Below are 17,311 nucleotides of genomic sequence, written 5' to 3'. Positions count from 1 at the left end.
GGCACAGTGGATAGAACACCGGCCCTAGATTCAGGAGGACCTGAGTTCAAATCTGGTCTCAGATACTTGACACTTAACTAGCTGTGTGACCCTGGGCAAATCACTTAACCCTCATTGCCCTGCAAAAATTAAAAAATTAATAAATAAATAAACAATAATGTGTGGTAAATGCATTGTCATTGTTCAGTCATTTTCTTTCTTTCTTTCTTTTTTTTGGTGAGACAATTGGGGTTAAGTGACTTGCCCAGGGTCACACAGCTAGTAAGTGTCAAGTGTTTGAGGCTGGATTTGAACTCAGGTCCTCCTGAATCCAGGGCCAGTGCTTTATCCATTGCTGCACCTAACTGCCCCTGTTCAGTCATTTTCAGCCACCATTTGGAGTTTTCTTGACAAAGATACTGGAGCGGTTTGCCATTAACTTCTCCAGTTCATTTTACAGATGAGGAAACTGAGGCACACAGGGTTAAGTGACTTGCCCAGGATCACACAGCTAATACGTGTCCGAGGCCAGATTTGAACTCAGGAAGATGTCTTCCTGACTCCAGACCCAGCACTCTATGCACTATGGCACCACCTAGCTGCCCGACTTTTAGGGCATAGGATAGAAGAGAGTAACATGGGATAAGTCTGGCACAGTAGAGAGATACCAAATTAAAAGTCAGAAAAGTCATCTCTATGTCTAACGCAATGTGAATCATAGATCTTGAGCTGGAAGGAGCCTGAGGCTGTGCAGTCCAACTCCTTTATTTTACAGATGAGGAAACTGAGGCTCAGAGAAATTAGCTGTCTTGTCCCGTGTCACAGGGAGCAAGTATCAATGATGGGATTTGAACCCAGGTCCTCATCCTCCAGAGCCTTGCCTCTTTCCATCTATAAACTACTTCCTCTTCTTCAGCCCATAAAATTATGGGCTGTACCAGAAGAGAGCCAACATCCCTCCCTGCTCTGACCATCTAGGAATCTAACATCTGTACCTATACTAGAAAAAAAAATGTCATTAGGCAGCTAAACAGTATCGCTTTTACCTCTCATTTCCAATTTCTTTTGAAAGCCCCAAATGAGAGGTCATAAATATAAGTTTGCCTTGTATGAGAGAAAAACGGGGGGGGGGGGGAGAATGAACTGAATGTTAACTATATTGAATCAAAAATGTCGCCTTGTGAGCCAGACAGAATTCCTCCAGAGAAAAGCTGCCTGGGAAAAAAAAAATCCAAGTATTGAGGTCATTATATCATTTCAGTTCAATTCAACAGAACAAGTTCTTATTGAAGTCCTGGTGTGTGCAAGGCCCTGGCCTTAGAGGGGCACCCCAAGAACAGCTCCCTGCCTTCAAAGAACAGACGTTCTGCTTCAGAACTAAAGAAGAGCCCTGGGAACAGTTGATGCCTTGATTATGGGGAGCTGGCATGTTATGTTTTACATATTATTGACCTGACAAATGCAATCAACCAAGCATACTCCTCTCCTCCATTTTCCAAGCCATTCCCCCGCCCCCTTCCAAAGCTCCCAACCATGCTTCTTTGCTCAATGCCCCAATCCCTGCTTCTCTCTCTTCCTCTGTTCCCACCCTCCTTTGCACAAGTGACCTTCAGGGTTTAGCAATTTCCTCACCAGCTGGGTCAGGCCTAGATTATCCAGGCTTGAAAAACTATTATTTGGTCTCTGCCAGTGCAACCAACCTTGACGGTAGCCAGGCTTCTCTGAGAGAGAGGGAAGGGGAGGGGGGGATTAAAAAAAATGAGGTGGAGACATATTCCTCACTCTTGTCAGAAGCTGGCTCTGCTTAAAGTCATAGAAACTTGGAGACTTGGAATGTAAGGGCTGGAAGAAACCAGATGGAAGAATGTTCGAACTTTTTAGAACTGAGAGTCTCCAGAGCATAGTGACTGGCAGCCCAGGCCTCAGAGTGAAGAATGACCAGAATTCAAGTCATCCTTCCAACAGGTCCTGGCTATATGACCCTGAGCAAGTCACCTTTCCTCTCTGAGAATCATTTGCAGAACAAGTGCGCGTCTACATTAGCAGAGTGGGTTTCCTCATTGGATGTTCCCTACGCCAGATCAAAGAACAAATTTTATCCCCCCCCCCCCCCCCCACCCCCCCCACCCCCCCACCCCCACCCCCCACCCCCCCACCCCCCCCCCCCGCAAAAAAAATCAGCCAGCCAGCCTTCTCATTTTACAAATGAGGAACAGAGGCCTTGCAAGGTCAAGTGCCCAGGCCAAAGTTACAGGCTGAATTCAGAATGGAGCCTCGAGTAAAATCTAGGTCATCTGACATCAGTTCTGTACTTTGCCCAGCGAGCCAACATTGCCTCTATCACAAAATGATGGCATTCAGAGAAATCTTTTCTATTCAAACAAAATGCATCATCATGGATTCCTAAATATGACATCTTATTAATTGCTCCAGAGATTTAAAAAAACAAAACAAAAACCTGATACCAGGAGTTAATGAGGACCTCCAATGCCCTTATTTTATAGATGAGAAGAGAATCGAAAAGAAGGAAAGTGACTTGCTCAAGGTCACAAATCAAGTAACTATACCCCACCTGGGACAGTGCTGGCTCCATCTTTCTCCTCAAACTGACCCAAATTCCTAATGCTGCTATTTTTGTCATTGGCCCCCACCATTCACCCAGGCACCTCGGTTTCAAACATCAGGATAACCCCTGGTTCTTCCCTCCTCCCTCATCTCCCACATCCAGTCAATTACTAAGTCCATTCAATTCCACTGCCACACTATTCCTTCAATCTACCCCCCAAACCCTTCCCTATTCCTATCCTACTGTTTCTATCAAAAATCAGCTCTGAATCTCCATCCCACTGACAAACTCCAGTTCTTTATTGAATGAGATATATTTAAATGAGTCCTAATCTGACCTTGGCATAATGTAGTCAACTCTCCACAGCAGCAGGCAAACATGATTAACTACATACAGAGATTTGAAATTTAGAATAGAAATGATAAGTAAATAAACAGTACATAATAATGGTAAAACAATGCATAATAAAGTATCTATACTGAGTGACCGTGAACTCAAAACTATTCTAGATTCCATCCATCCCCAATAATGAGATAGCACCCAAGAGTTCTAGAAAATGAAAAGTCTGAGGCCTCCTTTGAACAGACCATAGAGTATAAATAATGCCCTTTCCATAGGATATTTAACTCATGATTCCAGTAAGACACAATTAAATTAAGGGCTCAGGAACTCAGGATATTGGCTCAGCTCCAAACACATAGAATCTGGGTTTGTATTGTGAATGGGAACTCATGAAAGTTGGTGCCTTTTCTCAGTCTCAACCGTCCTGTCTCTTGCAGGCAGGGGACCTCTGACTAATCTCAGATAGCCCATAAAAGAGTGGGGCAAATTGGCCTCAGCAGCTGGCCCTAGAAAAGAGCAGTCCAACCACAATTCCCCAACAGAATCCCTCTCTGCTGCAGGAAAGTCATACAGCTTCTATCAACTCCCTGGCCAAAGCTTCACCATTCTGAGCTGTTGAGGGGGAGGAAAACTTAAGGGAAAGCTACAGAATGAGGGATATCACACTAGCATAGCACTCTGCACACATTATAAAGAATAATTCGTATTTATATGGTGCTTTAGGGTTTACAAAATGCTTTCTTCACAACAAACCAGTGGAGTCAGTAACTGGGAAATTTATCGATGAGGAAACTGAACAGCCGAGAAGTTAAATGATTTACCCATGGTCACACAGCTAATGGATATTGAAGCCAAGATCTATCTAAACACTCATCTCTCCATTATACCTCACTACCTGCCAGTCCAATAAATGATTATTAAAAAATGGTTATTGAATGAACACTTAGAGAATAAGTGCTAAGTACAAATTGGCCAGCTGAGTAGTTATTCCAGTGTGAGGAGTAGATGGAGGTGGGGGTCCTGATAAATCTGTTGGATTTACAGGGTGGTGAGTCTTGCTTTGGAATTTTTAGAATATCTCATTAGTTAGGGTTGAATTAGTTGGCTTGGACTATGGCAGGTCAGAGTCACCCTTTGTGCTGCCTTATTGGGGGGGGGGAAGGCAGGGCAATGAGGGTTCAGTGACTTGCCCAGGGTCACACAGCTAATAAGTGTGAAGTGTCTGAGGTCGCATTTGAACTCAGGTCCTCCTGAATCCAGGGACGGTGCTTTATTCACTGCACCACCTAGCTGCCCCTTTGCTGCCTTATAAAAAAGGAAGGGGGTGTTTAGTTAGAGAGTCAGTCCTTTTATTCCCTTTTTGGACATTAGAACAGAAAACAGCAGAGCTAAGAGCAGATCTGAGCCCCAAAGGGTTCCCAAATCCTAGGACAGAGTAATGACCATTATGAGCAAAGGTACTTGGGATTTGCATGGTCTCTCATCAATGTGGTCAATGAGAAGAGTTTCTAGATCCCAAGTTCTTGTTTCCAGCCTTTGGTTAGGTGAGAAAGGAGGAAGTTTAGGGGAGGAGAGATTGCCCATTCTTGGAGTTGCCTTTGGCAACTGTCAACTCTAAGTTCCAGGTTTCTGAGACCCAGACTTCTAGAGAGAGAAGAGGATCATATGTGTGTTCCCATAGTTAGAGGGTCAATAAGAGACTAAAACCATTAAATGGGGGACCAAAAGACTGAGCTTTGTGCTCTGCTGTTACAATGAGTTATTTAACTCTCTACTTAATTTTCCTTCCTGGAGAATTCAAGCACTTATGACAATATGACGTAAGTCTGGATGATTGGATGAGTCTCTGGGGTAAAATTGGGACTCCCCAGAAAGGGAGGGAGTTGCTCCACTAGCAATTCTAAGTTTGTTTGTTGAAACCACAGGAAGGCACTATGAGTCTGGAGAATTGTATAGGTTTGAGGAGCGGGAAGATGTGGGAGTAGATAAAGTGGGACTCTCCAGAAAGGGCAGAGTGTTGTATGACTATCTATGGGTTACACTTAAACTTGATTTCCTTCAGCTTCCTCTATTGTAAAATGAGGATCATTATAGCACTTCCCTTGCAGGGTTGTTTTGAAGTTTAATTGAGATTTAAAAACAAACAAAAAAGATGTTTAATTGAGATAATATTTTAAAGAGCTTAGCACAGTGCATGGCACATAGTGCTATATATTCATTCCCACTTTCTCCCCCTACTGTAAGCCTCATGTATATTTTATGCGTTTTGGGCATGAAATAAAATATGCCCAATAGGCAGTTACTTTGAGTACTTGTACTCATCTTCCTGAATTCAAATCTAGCCTTAGACACTATCTGTGGGACCCTGAGCAAGTCACTTAACCTTGCTTGCCTCAGTTTCCTCATCTGTAAAGTGAGCTGGAGAAGGAAACGGCAAACCACTCCAGTATCTTTGCCAAAGAAACCCCAAATGTGTCATGAAGAGTCAGACACCACTGAAAAAATAACGGAAAAAACCAGCGACAACATGAGCCAGGGAACCTTTCAGTCTCATTTGTAGACGCTTAAAAGGGAGCTACATTCAGAGATTTCCCAGAGGTAACTGAGATGGGGCAAAAGAAATGAAAGAGATAGGATCTGAGGGGCTGCCGTCAACATTGAAGCAGGTCTTTGTAAACCCAGAACCTGAGGCACCAGGCTGTAGGTTATACCGGTTTCTCTATGCCCTTGGGTTTGAGTTCTTTTCCTTCCTTGCTAGTTCTCTATCTTCCCATTACCTCCTCACGTGATAACTTCAAACACTTTGGCAGTAAGATTCTTTGAAACAAAAAAAAATCTCGTCCTCCATCCTTCCTCCCTCTTTTCCTCTCCCCAGCTCTCTATTTTAATATTGCATCGTTCGGTGCTGCCTTTTATCTCAGATGGCCCATTTGAAGAGATCCAGGGTCCTAAGCAGCTCCCTCCCGCCTCATCACAGGCCCAGCATTTCCTAGACTTCTGCAGTAACAATTACCTAGTTAGTCAGGACATTGACTGCAGCAGCACCAGAGACTCTGCTGGCTTTGTGTTCCCTGAGGGGCGTCGAGAGAAATTGCTCCTGCCTCCTAACTGTCTCCACCAGCAGGGAAGGTAATAGGGATTAATTTGGGCCAAAGCCAAATGCAAATGAATCCTAAATCCTGTAGGAGAGGAGGAAGTAAACAGCTTCTTTCTCCTTGTGTGTGGTGTGTCTACAGGCAGGTAGAAACCACTGAGGGAAGACCCTGCCTCCCAGAAAGCATCAAAGCCCACCTCCGTGTGTGTTTCTCTCTCTCCCGGGTCCTTGGATCCGTAAGGTCTGGGACTCTCAGTCTCATAGGCGTTGAGGGTTGATGTATGTCTTTAATAGACATGTAAGGGGAGCTGGCAGACAAAGCGTTCATGGCAAAATATTTGCATTTGCATTTTAAATAGGTTCCCAATTCCCCCCTGTAGCCTGGGATTATTAAAACCAATTCTAGACTAACTCTTATTATTGTGATTTTTATCATGCCTATCTTTCTATATCCATCCATATTAAGGGACAAGGGGATGGTGAGGGAGGAGCTCAGGGATATTGGCCAAAGCCCCATACCGCCTTGGCCAATTCTGTTGGTATTCCAGATCAATGGCAGAGTTGTACGTTGTAAGGGGAAGGGGATGGAGCGGAGGCTTTGGCTCAGGTGCCCTTCCGGTGGGATGGCTCCTTCCATTTGTGATCCAAAGACCTCAACCCCCACCTTGTGGTCCCCCACCAGCCCGTGCCCCAACATAGGTTGAGGAGAGGGAGGCCCAGGAGAGACTGAGGGAGCAGAAGTCAGGGAAGGAGAAAAACAGGTGATGTCTACCTACACTAGCCTGTGCAACAAAAGGATGTTGGGAAGGGTATATTGAGAAAAGGGGTGCACTGTAGTAGCAAACTCTCGAAGAGCCAAAAGATCAAGGGATGCACTGGGATGGGAGCTGCAAGACCGGCATTCCTGGTTCAATTCTGCCAGCTGGAGGACCTTAAGCAAATCAATCACAGAATCCCCTCTGAGCCTCATTTGCAAAATTAAGGTGTTGGGACTAGAGGATCACAAACATCTTTTCTAAACCCATACATTCAAGACCATAAGACCAAAGTTATAATTATGGCGCCTAAACCAATGGTATGTGCTGGGTACTGCACCACCAGGGGCGGGCTAGAGTCTGTAAACATTTATGTCTTGGAAACTGGCAAACTGCTACAAATCAGTTGTTTTGTTGATTGTCTAGACTTAGGAAAGGAATGGAGAAAATGTTAATACTGCAAATTGAACTTAACATTTTTTTTCTTAGAAAGTCAGTTGTTAAACATTTACCAGTACAACCCTGTACCACTCCAATTACAGTTACTCTGTTTCTTCATAAGGTTGGCCCTAGAATATCTCACTAATATGAAGATGGATTTTGGATTTGAGTCATGGAATTCTATAACACTGTCTTGTAGTCTCTCAAGACTACAAGAGACACAAGCACCCAGGGAAACAGGATCAGATCTCATCAGGGGACCAGTGCAGAAGGCTCATAGAATCATGAACTTAACTTTGTAAGGGACCTTAGAGGTCACCAAGTTCAAGTCCCTCATTTTATATATAAGAAAACTGACACTGAGAAAAGTTAAGTGACTTATCCTGGGTCATACAGCTTAGTATGTAGCTGAAGCATGATTCGAATTCAGATCTTCACAACTCCAAATCCATTACTCTATCCCCCACCTAAATGCCTCTAGGGAAGATCTACATTTCTGGGCTTTGTGTGAGTGTGAGACAACCATTTAACAGAATGTTAACTAAGTGGTTCTTGTTCAGTCATTTTTCAGTCCCTTCAGACTCTTCATGAGTCCATTTGGGGTTTTCTTGGCAAAGATACTGGAGTAGTTTGCCACTTCCTTCTCCAGCTCATTTTACAAATAAGGAAACTGAGGCAAACAGAGTTAAGTGACTTTCCCAGGGTCACACAGCTAGTAAATGTCTAAAGTCAGATTTGAACTCAGGAAGAGGAGTCTTCCTGACTCTAGGCCTAGTATGTCAGCTAAACTGCCTGTTCTTTCCAGTAGACTAGACTTAAGCAATCTGCCTCTTCTATTCCAACTTTTCACCCAATGTGTAAATTCCCTCTACAGCATCATTGATGGATGGTCCCTTAGGTAATGTGCAAACATTTCCAATGACAAGGAACTCACCACAGCATGAGGCAACCTATTCATTGTGCTAGCTTAATTTTTTTTCTTATATTAAGCTAAAATCTTCCTCCCAGACAACTTCCACCCCATTGGTCTGAGTTCTGCCTTACATAGAAAGAATACAATACCTGTTCCTCACTAGATACTTAAAGATAGCCATTGTGTGTTTCCCTGCCCAGCTCCTGAACACATGCGAGCGCGCGCGCGCACACACACACACACACGCGCACACACACACACACACACACACACCAATCCATCTTTTCTACAATTCATCTTTATCTCTATAGAGGCAGCTGGTGGTACAATGGGCCTGGAGCAAGGAAGACCTGAGTTCAAATCCAGCTTCAGACACTTACTAGCTGTATGACCATGGGCAACTCACTTAGTCTCAGTTTCCTCAACAGCAAAATGCTAATAATAATAGAAACCTACCTCCCAGGGTTGTTGTGAGGCTCAAACATGATCATGAACTTAACTTTGGAAAGGACCTTAGAGGTCACCAAGTTCAAGTCCCTCAAAAGGCATTTGGGGGGGAAAAAAAGCATTTAGCACAAAGCCTGGGTATGTAAATGCTTATTCCCTCTTCCCTCTATAAACTAAGCATCTTCCAATTTCTTCATTTGCTGTGATTACTCATATGACTTGGTTTTAAGTTCCCTCACATTCTGGTCACTCTCTGGAATAAACTCCAGTTTTTCAAAGACCTTCTCAAAATGTGGCTCCCTTAACTGCAGCTGATCTTTCCAACGTGGTCGGATTAAGGCAGAGTGGAATGGGATTCCCACCTCCCTCCTCCCCTACCCGTACACTTTGCCTCTTTTCATCCCACCTCAGAGAGGGCTGGCCATCACCACTGTGCCTCCACCATCACAGGCAGCTGAGACTGAGCTTGCAGAAAGAAATCTTAAACAGTTTCTCTGCTGCCCTCCTTTGCTCAAACCAGGGAACAGCCTACAATACCCTTACTGCTTCTCTATTTAGACCTCCTTTGCTAAGCATTTTTGAAAGCCAAAAAAATTTTTTAAAAACCAAAGACTGTTCTCGAGGGAATGATCTAAGTGCATGGCACTAGACAATTTCTTACCTTTGGTACATATCTGTACACACATATGTGTGTATCCTATGCCTATATTATATATGGATATTGTATGTATTTATGCATATAAGTGTATATATGTACATATGCATATGTGTATATGGTTGTATGGGTGAGTTTAATGAGATATGTGGGTTCAAGAAGTAGGGAAGCATTAGGAGTTCTAGGCTATGGGAGAATGAACATGGGACTTAGGGATAAGGGCAAATGGACAGTTAGGAGGTTTTTTCATACAGACACAATCTCACGGTCAAGTCGAGTTATCACTGGCCGATGGTATTCATCAAATATCTATAGATACCTAGTCTTGGGTAAACAGAAGCAACAAAACTTAATTCTCTTATTTCAAGACTCATTATTCAGTTAAAGTTGCCAAACATTTATTAGGCATCTGTTATATGCAAGACACTGTGTTAGGCTGGAGGTTTGTTTTGGTTTTGGACCAGACTTACCCTTTATCCAGGATCTACTAAGTCCCAGGCGCTGTGCTAGGGATACGGATACAAATAAAAACAAAATCCCTGCCCTGAAGGAGCTTGCAATCTAATGGGGGGAAATCAACACACAAAAAGGAAGCTAAAAAGGAGTGGGAGGTTGGATAGATCCCTATCCCTTTACCAAAGCAGATTTCCTTCTACCAGTGAAAATTGGCACCTGATCTACAATTAGTCTTAGTGAATTTCTTTCCAGAACTGAGAGGGTGAGTGAATTCCCCAGGAACAAATAGCAAAGATTAGTAAGAAAGAGCATTTGAACCCAGGTCTTTCTGGCTCTAAAGCCAGTTCTCCATTGGCTACTGAACTGACTTTCAGATTGGGGATATAGAGACAATACAACATCTGTTGTTGTTCAGTAATTTCAGTCATGTCTGACTTTGTGACCCCATTTATGGTTTTCTTGCAAAGATACTGGAGTGGTTTGCCATTTCCTTCTCCAACTCATGTGACAAATAAGGAAACTGAGGCAAACAGGGTGAACTGACTTGCCCAGGGTCACACAGCTGGTGTCTGAGACCAGATTTGAATCCAGGAAGATATCTTTCTGACTCCAGGCCTGACACTCCATCCATTGCACCATCTCATTGCCCCTAATACAACATCTACACATACTTTTTAAAAAATGGAGGTAATTTGTGAAGGAGAGAGCTCCACCAGTTGGTGTTTTCAGAAAAGGCTTCCTAAGGGGATACTTTATCAAAGGTGAGCCTTGAGAACAGACCAGAGATTCTGAGAGGCAGAGATGTGGGAGGAGGCCATCCCAGAGTTGAGGTTGTAGAAAAGTCAATCCCATTTTTTTTTCTGTGAACTGTAAAGGATGATATAAAATAAATATAGAGGAGTAGATCAAGGACTTTCCCTAATCATTTTATCGATTTTTACCATGCAGTGAGACTTTGTTTTGGACTTTTGATTGTATCTCATTATAAAGGGTATGGGCGTGGCCTTTGGCTCATCCTAGATGTTTCCCAGATGGAGGATGCTTCAAGAATGGATTGGTTATAATTAGTACATAAACTCCCTTAAAGTCAAAATTGTTCTGTTCTTTGTACTTGTATTTCCAGCACCTAGGACAAGCCTTGTTGCACAGGTGCTTAGTAAATACTTGTTAATTGATTGGCCGATCAGTCTTGGGAAGAAAGACTGTGATGGGACTGGCCACCTCTTTGAATAAGCCTATAAAAGAGAGGCACAGACTACTTCTAGTCTTTTTACATTTTCCCCCTCTGCCTTTCTTCCAGAAAGATCCTCAGAGAACTTGGCCTCCATTGCTGGAAGGATTAGTGACAAGCGACTAATTACCATGATATGGGGAAAACCTATGGGCCAGGACTTTGCACATTAATGTTACAGTGTTATTGAATTATCATGAGTCAGAGAAGATGTAGGGATTACCCATCTAGTAGCTGTAAGAGCATTTTCCTTTTAGGGAAGAACAAGTTCTCAGAGTAACATCATCCAGCTAAATCTCCATATGGGTCTTGGCAAGGTTAGAGAAGCACTCATCAGAATGTAAGTTTTGCCTCTCTAACAACCCCAAGTCCCCTTCCCTTCTGAGGGGAGTCCAAACCATGGGGGTGGTGCTAAATGTGGGGGATTTTAGGACTCTGTGGAAAAATGGGGCCCTCCAAAAGAGAGAATTGAATTCATCCCTATGTGTTTCTGCATTGTTTAGGACTCTTGTGAATCCTTTTCCTATTCTTAATTTCCTATGGGAGGAAAAACAGCCCTTTTTTAAATAAATGCATTGTCACCTTGAGTGATTTCATGGGAGTTAGGGACCCTGGGAAGACCTAGCTCTATTCTTAGATTTCCTAGTGGAAACTCCTGATGAAGACATAATGAAGCAAAGAAAAAGTGATCTCTTGGATCAATCCCTATGACTGGACCTGTTCCATGTGAGCGCACAGCTTGGGGGCCCTGAGCCACAGGTTATATAAGATTGGGAAAGCAGTTTGAGAACTAGACTGTGGAGGGGCTCCGATGTCAGGCTGAGCTCTTTGTATTTTATTCTACAGGCAAGAGGAGGCCACCGCAAGTTCCTTTATTTTGCTTTGTTTTGGGGTTTTTTTTAACAGCAGAATGACAGCTTACATTTACATAAAGTTTTCTTAAAAACAAATATGGTAAGAAATGATGAGCTCGCTGATTTTAGAACAACATGGAAAGACACATGAAATAATGAAGAGCAAAATGAGCAGAACCAAGGGAATGTTGCATATAGTATGTGATAGCAATATTGTTTTAAGAACAGCTCTGAGTGACTAGCTCATTTTGAATATTATAAATACTCAAATCAGCTACAAAGGTGTGATTCCTTCAGATGCTATCTGCCTCTAGAGAAAGAGGTGATAAATGGAAGTATGTATAGCATGCTTTATATATATATATATATATATATTTGTATGTATATATGTACATGTGTGTGTATATATGTGTATATACATATGTCTATATGTGGGTGTGTTTATACACACATACAGTATGATTTTATATATATACCTATACATATAGACATATACATATTTGTATCTAATGGTAGCCATCTCTAGGGCAGGGTGGGGAGGAAAGGAAAAATGTAAAAAGTGTACAGCAGAGAATAAAGACAATTTAAAAGGAAGCAGAGAAAACAGAGTAGCTTTGAAAATGATGTGTAGGATCTGTTATATAGTTTTTCCCTCAAAAAAAAAAAAGGAAACAGAGTGAAACATAAATTCATGAATGTATAGTGATTCCTTTATGTTGTGCTGTGTACATGGGAAATGTTCTCTTTTTTCTTTATGTATTCACATTCAAAATGAATTTTAAAAACAGTAAAAAATAATATGGGAGGTAATGGTATGAAAATACCAGTAGAGCCAATTTACAGATGAGGAAACTGGAGGTCAGGGTGGATAAGTTACTTCCTCAAGGTCACGCCGGTGGTAATTGCGATGGCCAAGATTCACCCCCAGGTCTCCAGGTCGTCTCACCTCCCACTCGTATCAATTTATCCAATATATCCAATTTATTCTATATATCCACTATGCCTGATTTTCCACTATCTTCTTTCACATAATAAAATGAGATTTGGGATTCTTTCTAATGAGTCTCTTCAGTCCTGTGGAAAGAAACCCCTCCAACCTTAACCAGCATCTCTTCATTACTCCAGAGAGAAGCGTTGAATTCTATCGGTCTTGGTCTTTTGGGGGCTTTTTTGGTTTTGTTTTTTGAGGCGGAGGAGGAGGGGCAAATGGAAGGAGAGAGGAAGAAAGAAAATCACTCAGCAAACCTTAAAGCACTATATAGATGTTGGCTAGTATAATCATAATAGAGACAGGCCAAACGTAGTCCTTATAAGCATTCAGAGTGCCAGGCTGATGCAACTGACCCATGTTCTTCAGAGCATGTGCAAGCATTGTTCTAGTCTGTTACTCATGTAGTGAAGAAATGGATTTTTGATTGACTACTGACCCAGAACTAGGTGTGCATTCAAAAGGCACTAGACAGCCAAAGTGAGAACTAGTGCTGTGTCTCTCTTTCTTTCCTGACTCGACCTCTCTGTCTCAATCTCTGTCTCTCAGGCTGTCTCTCCATCTTTCTCTTTGTCTCTGTCTCTGTCTCTCTCCCTCTCTCACTCCTCTTCCTCCTCCTCCTTTCTCTCTCTGTCTCTCTCTGTCTCTGTCTCTCTCTTTCTCTGTGTGTTTCTCTCTGTCTCTGTCTCTCTCTGTTTCTCTGTCTCTGTCTCTCTCTTTCTCTGTGTGTCTCTCTCTGTCTCTGTCTGTCTCTCTGTCTGTCTCTGTTTCTCTGTCTTTGTCTCTCTGTCTGTCTCTCTCTCTCTGTGTCTCTCTGTCTGTCTGTCTCTCCTTCCCTTTCTCTCTTCTCTCCTCTCTTTTTCCCTTTCTTCCTCCTGGCCTCTGGCTGAGGACAGAGACCTTAGACCCTTCCCACCAGTCCAACATGTGGTCCATAAATATATAGTGCCTTTGTGCTTTGTTTCTTTGCATTTTTTCTTTCCGTATTCTAGGTGAAGAAATCTTGAAGATGTCTATGATCTTGTGAGTGCTGAAGGAGCAGAGGTACTGTGACAGAAGTCCATGCTAGGTTTTCAGTCCATCCACACAGTCCCAAAGATCTAGATCCAGCCCAGCTGAGGATTGACCCCAAATACTGCGTCCTACAGGAGCGAGCAGCTTATATATTTATTATGCCGTCAAATTCAGGGATGAACTTGGTTGGGGAAGTCAGTGAATAATCTGTAGCAAACATTTTGCTTAAGCTCACTCCCCCGAGGGGCCAAGGTATTAAGGGAAGAGTGTGCCCCAGGTTCTGAGGAGTGTCTTGTACGTCTCTTCTTGCTACATCTTCTCACTAAATATCACTTCGTAAAAGTTCATTGGTGTTCACTGGTTAAAAGAAACTGGGGCACTAATCCTTGGAATGGGGCTTTAAGCCATTAGCATTAGAAGGGTTCTATTGTCCTTTAGGAGTACCCCTAGAACCCTGAAGGTGAGGAGAGATGTAGCTAGTTGCCTTCCAGGGACCAAATTCATCAGAAGGGAAGTTGGAATAAGGACCCTCAGAGCATATAAAGGCTACATAACTGGTTCCTGTCATAGAACAATAGACCAGTCCCAAGTAAGCGGAGTCTTTGATCACAGTTTTCTTGCTTACGACCAATACAGAAAATATCATTTGGGGCACATTTCTTCCCTGAGGAGAGGAGTGATTTTAAAGGAACATTAGGATTTAGAGCTTGAAGGAACCTAATGAATAATGTAGTCCAACTTCCCTGTTTTACAAAGAAGGAAACTGAGGCTCTGAGGCCCCTTGAAGCAAAGGGGATCATCCGAGGTCCCTCAGGTAATAAGTAGCAGAGCTGGGATTCCATTACGAGTCTTCCATCTCTCCTTCCACTGTTCTTATCACCATTTACCATGTTAGAATAACTATAGACTTGCCTAATCCAAGATCTCACTGTCCTCTACTCTGGATGTGCCTCAGATCTCCCCCCCCCCCCCGCCCTCCTCACCACCCCCCCAAAGTGTTACCTCCAGCGAACCATGGCTTCCCTCAGTAAAAATTAACAGCAGGGGTGGATGGATTTATAGACAACACAGTTCCTGTCTGCCTTCAAATGGCCCAAGTGAGAAAAATAGACAGCCAGTATTTAGCTCACCTTGTTGAAATAATGCCATCCATTTCGCTTGTTTGGCCAGGGAAAGAATTCCATCCTCAGCACATTTCACCTTTCTGTTTGTCGGTTCATCCTCTCCCTGAGTCAGCGATGCTGAGGCTGGTGATCCTGAGGTACAAATCGGGTCATCCTGGGGTACTGTCCTCAGCCTCCTTTGTGTCCTTGAGCAGTGACCAAAGCCCAGGTCCACATCTTCTCTAGTTCTTCACTCTTGGAATTTGGGGTGTCCTTATCCTCTGAATAGCAACGGGGTGTCAAACACATCGGAAATTCCAAGAAAACTCCCTCTACTAATGCAATAGCACTGAGGGGTTAGTCCTCTTCCCCAAGGGTCATCCAGCCAGTTGGTATCAGAAATGGGAGCTGAGAACAGCTTATAAAAATATTTAAATACCCGGGGACCTTGTTCAATTAGGAGCCACTGGAGTTTACTGACTTGGGGCAGCAACAGGATCAGATCTGCACTATGGTGCAGGAAAATCACTTTGGCAGCTATGTAGAGGAGGAATCTCAAAGGGGAGAAACTCCAGGTAAGGAGACAAAATAGGAGGCTACTGCAATAGTCCAAGACAGAGATTTTGAAGTTTTCATTTAGCTTGATGGCTATGTGAGCAGAGGGATGTTGTAGAGGTAGAAAGACGAGATCTGGTAATAGATTGGAGATATGCACTGAATGAGAATTAGTTTAGGGTGACATCAAGATGGTGTGCCTCTACTCCTAAAGCACAAGTTTGACTATGTCAATCAGTAAACCAGGACAAAATACAAAATACTCAATGAACCTAGACAAAATGCAAAACCCTCTCTTTGGCATTCAAATTTCTTCATAACTGGGGGCAGCTAGGTAGTGAAGTGAATAGAGCACCGGCCCTGGAGTCAGGAGGACCTGAGTTCAAATCCGGCCTCAGACACTTGACACTAGCTGTGTGACCCTGGGCAAGTCACTTAACCCTCATTGCCCCGAAAAACAAGACAAACAAACAAATTTCTTACTTCATAACCTAGCCCTCCTCTCTACCTTTCCAGTTCTTTTTTTTTTTTTTTTTGGTAATGGGGATTAAGTGACTTGCCCAGGGTCACAGAGCTAGTAAGTGTCTGAGGCCAGATTTTAATCCAGGTCCTCCTGACTCTAGGGCCAGTGCTCTATCCACTGTACTACCTAGATGCCCTTTCTAGTCTGCTTACATCTTATCCCTGGCCACCTATCCTTTACTCGAATGACACTGGCCTCCTTGCTGTTCCTCAAACAAGACACTCCATCTCTAGACTCCAGGCATTTTCACTGGCTGTTTCTCATTCGTAGAATATTCTCCCTTGTCATCTCTGCCTCCTGGCTTCCTTCAGGTCCCGGCTAAAATCCCACCTTATACAGGAAGTCTTTCCCAAGCTTTCATAATTTTAATGCCTTCCCTCTGTTGATTATTACTAATTTATCCTATGCAGCTTGTTTGTATGTAGTTGTTTGCATGTTTTCTGCCCCATTCGACTGTAAACTCCTTGAGGGCAAGGACTGTCTTCTTTCTTTGTATCTTCAGTGCTTAACACAGTGCCTGACACATAGAAAGGTGCTTAATAAATGCTCATTGACTGACTGAACCCGGATGACTGGGAGAATGGTAATGCCTTCCACAGTAACAGGAAAATTCAGAAGAAGGTGGATTTAGGAGGAAAGATAATGAATTCTGGTTTGGACATGTTGAGTTTGAGATCTCTGCAAGACATACAGAGCATTGGGTTTTGTGTAAAAGGACCTGGGTTTGAATTCTGACTCGCTATGTGTGAGACTTGGGGAATTCATTCAATTTTGAAAGATTGATGGAAAAGCATACCTTTCACTTCTTGGCAAAGAGGTGGTGGTTAAGAATAAGTAATACCTTTTAAAACAAGTCTACTGTGTTGACATGTTTTTCAAGGCAGCTAGGTGTCACCCAGCTGGACCTGCATTCAAAACCTGCCTCAGACACTTAGTTGTTTGACCCTGGGCAAGTCAATTCAGCTTTTTCCTCAATTGCTAAATTGGGATAATAAATGTACCTACCTTCCAGGCTTGTTGCGAAGCTCATTTTTTTTTTTTTTGAGGGGCAATTGGGGTTAAGTGACTTGCCCAGGGTCACACAACTAGTAAGTGTTAAGTGTCTGAGGCCGGATTTGAACTCAGGTACTCCTGAATCCAGGGCCGGTGCTCTATCCACTGCGCCACCTAGCTGCCCCTAAGTACTAGATATTATTAACCATTAACTGTACTTGTTACAAGGGAGTGTTCTGTTGGAGGTGGGGGGTTGGTCATGGGGACACTGGCGATGTGTGGGTTGTTGTTTTTTAAGCACCAATGAAACATTTCTTTCAAAGTAAATCACAATATCTCTGAGCCTCAGTTTCCTTATTTGTAAAATGAGAGGGTTGGACTAAATGATCCTTAAAGTCTCTT

The sequence above is a fragment of the Dromiciops gliroides genome, chromosome 5 (assembly GCF_019393635.1).
Source record: "Dromiciops gliroides isolate mDroGli1 chromosome 5, mDroGli1.pri, whole genome shotgun sequence".
Classification (NCBI taxonomy): Eukaryota; Metazoa; Chordata; class Mammalia; order Microbiotheria; family Microbiotheriidae; genus Dromiciops; species Dromiciops gliroides.
This window is presented reverse-complemented; position numbering follows the sequence as displayed.